Source organism: Coenobita brevimanus, chromosome 57 (genome assembly GCF_032717465.1).
Source record: "Coenobita brevimanus isolate Jiangsu-jjx chromosome 57, ASM3271746v2, whole genome shotgun sequence".
NCBI lineage: Eukaryota > Metazoa > Arthropoda > Malacostraca > Decapoda > Coenobitidae > Coenobita > Coenobita brevimanus.
Window position 1 is genome coordinate 21,264,008 of NC_137010.1, and position 6,000 is coordinate 21,270,007.

The following is a 6,000-nucleotide window of genomic DNA, read 5'->3' on the forward strand; positions in this document are numbered from 1 at the left end:
GACTCTGGTGCACATAACTACCCATATGTAAACAGCATTCCAGGTACCATTCCCTCCGAGCTAACTACACATTTCTGTTAGCTATACGCCTGCCTCCAGCATTAAGTCCCTTCAGTATGATGTCTGCATTTCATTCTCGCTTCAACCAGTTGTGAGTGAGAACTACTGCAATTAAAAGAAAAATATGATTCTCATCCAATAATATTCTTGTACCTTTCCAACAGCGCATTGGTTATGGATATAGAGGTCTCTATTCCAGCGGTGCTGAGGGTTTTTCTGGAACTTTTTTATTACATTTTTTTTTTAGTACAAGGTGCTATCCAAAATTTTCCAGACTGGGATCACGACGGCTAAACGGATTGTAGTAGCGCAATGTGCCTCTAGGTGGTAGTACTAACATGCACTGAGTCAGTGAGCTACTCAGCACGGGATTAGTGACGCTTATTTGTTTGCTATTATGCACGTGTCATCAGGCGATTTTCGAGATCGATATAAAAAAGAAACAGCGAAGCTGCATCAGATTTTGTGAAATTCTTGAGAAAAATGCAACCAAGTACCTGGCAATGATCCAACAAGTGTTTGGTCGGACACAGGTGTTTCAGCGGCATGCGTGGTTCAGACCAATTGAACATTGGTTGACGAATATGACCACACAGAGAGGTCCTTAGCCAGTAGAACTCCTCAAAATGTTGCAAAAATTCAGCAGCTTGTCAATAAGGATCGACGTCGGAGCATTCACGATGTTTGTGAGGAGGTGGGGATCAGTTATGGGATATGTCAGAGGATTCTTACTTTAGAATGAGGTGCTTTCAAAGCAAGTATTCCGGTAGATGGCTCCACGATTTGGACAAACACATTCCCCGTGCTGTTTAAAAAGCATATTTGTCTTTGTTAAATATCTACACTGTTGTGTGAAACTGTGAATCATAGTAATGTAATATACCATAATATAATACAAATAGAACACACATATAACGTAGCATGAATTGTTTCTATTTATCGTAAACGGAAGTTAAAATATCATTCATGGCATGTGATGGCAACCTGCCCTTTGAGTGGTCCTGTATTATTTAATTTCTGCTACATTTAATGCAATTTTGGTTAATAGGTAGTTTGTTCAGACTGTACATTACGCCTAGTGGGTATTTTGACTCATTCAGTCCCTGTGTGTGCAGAAATTTAATGCTGAGTATGAAATACCCACCAGACGGAGCAACCCCGACACCACAACCCCAAGAAGAGGCCATAGGGAGGCTTATAGGTGTCTCGCGCTACATCAATGCATCTCCCCCGTGATCTTATGCCCCTCATCCACACAGCCGGACCACCTGGCAGTATTCAGTGTGAGTGCGCTACACTCCGACGGAGCAAGCACTCGCCAGAATCGGGGTGGGCCCTGCAACACCCAAGTCCCAAGCAGGCCCTCAGATGCCGTGTCCACCAGATCGGCCTCTAGAAGAGAAGGGGACTCCATCGGGGCCTCACGTCCTACGATACCCCAGGGGAGCAGTGGCACAGTAGCGTCCTGCGGTCTTACTGTGGGAGGAGTAACCACCGTTTCTCTTCCTTCTGCCATCCACCTCCGGAAGCCAGCATGTCGGCGCGTCCTACAGACAACTTCACTGGATCTTCCCAGGAGGGCAACGGGCCCAGGGGTAGTGTCCACCGGATCTTCCTCCAGGGAGCAGACCGCCGGTCATCCCCCAGCTGCACCATCCCCCGACGACAAGAGGGCAGTGTCCATCAGACCTGCAGCGCCCTCCGGGAGACCCTACGAGCCTCCCCCTCCGGTTGTCCCCAGGATGAGGGGTCACCTGGAGAAGCATCCATCGGATCTCCTCCGTCCACTGCCCCAGGCGAGAACCTAGGCAACGCCCTGAGGACCTCCTTCTCACACCCCGGCACAGAGTTCCGACTGGGACCGTCGGGCTGCTAAGTCGGGGAGCAGACCACCGGTCGCTCCCCCTATGCGGCACTGGAGGTTTCTGTCGAGGGCGACGCCTCTTGCTCAGCCCGCCCCTCCTGTGGCAGAGTGAGGAGCCCCTCTCCCCTCCAAAACGGAGTGGAGACTGCTCCCCTGCAGGTACCCCGCCAGAGACACGCCAGGGCGAGGCCTCCCCGAGGCCAGGCATCCTGTCGCTGCGCACCACCCTCACCACCAACAACCACTGCTGGACTCCCCCCCGAGTGAGTGGCTGCAGACCATCCCTGATGGCCTCCTCCCCGAGGCGAGATCACAGCCCCTGGTGCCGACGAGCCACCCCTGCCACCCACCGCAGCTGCTGGACTTCCCCCAGTGCAGGCGGCTGCAGCCCTCCCCTGATGGCCACCTCCCCTAAGCATGGCTGCAGCTCCGGAAGGGCACCGCCCGTCCCACAGCCGACCCTTGACCTGGACCTGGTCAGGTCTAACCCAGAACACCCACCACGACGAAGGGCAGATGCCATGCTGCGCACCTCCTGGCCCTGTTCGGCCGTAGTCCCAAGGGCCACTCTTCTCCCAGGGCCCTTACTAGGAAAGGGCTGCCCTCCACCCCACCCTCCAGCTCAACCAGGACACCTAGCCACCCTGACAGCGACCTACACCAGGAGCGCGCGTCTGACGGCCCACCACCCACTCCCGGCCTCCACCTGCGGCTGCCAGCATAGCAGGTCCAGGCGCGCCCTAGCGCCACTCACTGCCTGTACCTGTGGGTAGAAGAACTCTAAACTATTGGTATATCCCCCGTCAATGGTCCCCCCTTGTGTGATAAGAGTATGACCCCATGTGCAGTATAAAATCCTCCCCCCAGTGTCCCTAGTGATTGTCTGGCCCCACTAGCCAGTGAATTGTGAACCCAGTAAAGAACCCAAATTGAGTGCTAACATTGGAACAAAGGCGCTTGGCCCCGGCCGCCTCACGTGTGCGTTTCCCCCCACCCCCCCTCCGGTGCAAAACACAGTTGCCTCCATTGACTTATCAGTGATGTGTCGCTGTCTCCCGAGTTATTGTATACAATACGTACCACGTAGTGATATCCTGTCTATGTCAAGTGAGTGTGCTAAGGATAATACTCGGTGTGTATGTCACGTGAGAACACTGTAGAATAGTGTCATCTCCCTCCGGCCATGTCACGCGAATATGTACCAACTAACAAGTGTTATATCCCCACATCCCATGTCACGCAAGCGTAACATCAGACAGCCTGTATTTCGTCTATGTCACGCGGATGCATTATAGGTGATACAAAGCTGCGTTTGTGTCACGCGGATGTGTTATAGAATGAGAATATTCCCGTCCCTGTCACGTGCATGTATGCATATCGAGATAGAGTGTGTTTGAGGTTCTATTGTGTCTTCACCTCTGTGTATATTCTAGTGAGCTATATCCGGTGCATTGTAAGTGCCATATGTGTATTGTATCGTGGAGATATTTAATGTAAGTGTGCACTATATTTCTCTGTATTGGTTAGTACATTTGTACTGATTAGGTTTGATCACGGGCCGTTGTGTATACCGTTGTACCGATCTTTGTATCTTGTTCTGTGTTTAGTATACGTGTGCCTTTGATCAGTTGTTGTTTGGGCTTCCTCTCCTTGTTTGCAAACTCTAGCCCAGTCGAGAACAAAGAACTCAAGGCCCGCACCGTATCAGAACCCGGGGAGTTGGGGTCAGACTATGCTGCTGCATAACAGATTAAACACTGGGACTCAACATTTTGCTCACTCCCTTCACGCATGCGCACCACAAGACAGCATCATTAATGAATGTGCTGTAATATGACTCATGTGGGCAGAAAGAATGAAACTTACCAAAATTCACAATAAAATATCAGCATAGTATGAATAAAGTGTTAACAGTGCAACATATTCCCTTGTTCTTAAAGACAAGCTGAAACCTGCAGTTCATAACAAAAGATGAGGATTGAAGTAAAAAACTGTTCACCTTTACTGTGACAGTGCTTGCCCCAGTTCAGTGACTGTTTGATTTTTTTTTTTTAATGAGAGATTTGTTTTCGAAACAAATGCACGAGGACTAATGCTAAAATAATACAATTTAGACTACTTGTGGTCTGGTTAGGTTAGATGAAGTAAGTACTGTAACTGCTTTGGAGGGTCTGAGGAGCAACACGGCACTGTCCTGTAGTACACATACGTGAGTGAGGAAAATGTTGAGTCCTATTATAATACTTAACATTAAATTTCTGCCCACATAGAGACTGAATGAGACAAAATACCCACAAGGGGTAATTAATGTCTGAACAAACTACAGTATGTATTGGAACATAACTTGCACTAATGTAGCAGAAATTAAATAATATAGGACCACTGAAAGGGTGGGTTGCCGTGACAAGCCATCAATGATATTTTAATTTCCGTTTATGATAAATATAAACAATTCACGGTACGTTATATATACGTATTTGTATTATTTATGTTATGGTATATGTCATTACTATGATTCACAGTTTCATACAACAGTGCAGGTACTTAACGAAGTAAAATATGCTTTTTAAACAGCGCGGGGAATGTACAGTATTTGTCCAAATCAGGGAGCCATCTACCGGAATACTAGACTTTTCAGAAGCACCCCATTGGGCACACACCGCATCGCAGCCAAATTTGTCCCTAGGGTCCTGACAGGTGACCAAATGCAGCAACACGTCGATGTCTGCACTGAGCTTCATGGACTAACCTCAGAAGATGAAACCTTGACCAGGTCCCCTGTGACTTTTTTTTTTCCAAAATGAAGATGAAGCTGAAAAGGCATCGTTTTCACACCACTGAGGACACTAAGAAGGAATAGCTTGCCAACTGGTGGACGGGAGTTCGCGCCTCGCTCAGGTTGCGAAAAGTTTCACTGACGAAGTGGGTGGTTACTGTCCCCCTTAAGCAAGGGGACGGGTGTGTGCGTGTGTGAAGGTCACAGCCTTGCCCTTAAATCGGACTATATGAGCTCTCAGCTCCCTTCCGGGAGGGTAAAAGCTGACGATCACGACCACCAGGTGATCCTGACCGACCCGGTGAATTACTTCTATCGAAAAGGACTTCCAGGGAGCATTCCAGCAATGGAGGAAGTGTTGAGACCGGTTTATCAATGAGCAAGAAAATTACTTGTAGGGCGATGGCCGCCAATAGGAGCTATGGTGAGTTTTCAGTTTTGAAGTGCACCTCGTATACCTTAATATTCTCATCTTTGCTATTTATACCACCTGATACCAACAATGGTTGCATACAACGTACACCACATCTTCATTGCCCCATTATGGATGTAGGGGTGTTCAGTCCAGATACTTAAGGCAAGAATGATCATTTACCTTAAATATTTGCAGTAGCATTACATGAATAAAATCCACAACCACTCCTTGGATATAAACCCTTTGTAGTCCACTGCATTCATACAGTGCCTTAAACCCCTCAGACTACCAGGGGTACATATAAAGTAATATTGTACATATTGCTGGTTATATGTATACCTCCCAATGAACTTAACAGTTAACGAGTTAAAGATAATCATTAGCTGGAAGATTGTGGCGTGCATCACCAACTCACTTGATGAAGTGCTGCCTATTTCTTCCTTAGGTGACTCTACAGTGAGTGACAAGTCTAATGATTTCCTTTGACCCTGGAAGCCAGTTACAATGTTGGGTGGTGACCATATAACCAAAGAACAGGGTGATGTGGAGCCTACTATGGTGCTCCTGTTCACTGAGTGGAGAGATGCAAATATTGCATCCATCCAGGAACCAAACTTCCACACTTTTCCGTGTGCCTCGCTGTGGTGGTGCTGCATACCACAAGAGAACATCGGTTCACTGTATGGGTCAACCTTACAAAGGTTACTGCTTGCCTGGGTCTACTTGGCAGACAGAACGGTATTGCTCTTCTAGTACTAGTACAGGAAACCATTTGGTTGTCTGTCATTGTACAATCACCTAAATATTGAAAAGGTACCAGGAAACCTCCAACGTCCATGAGAATAAGGCGCCATGTTGGCAAAAGGCCTCAATATATGTGGATTA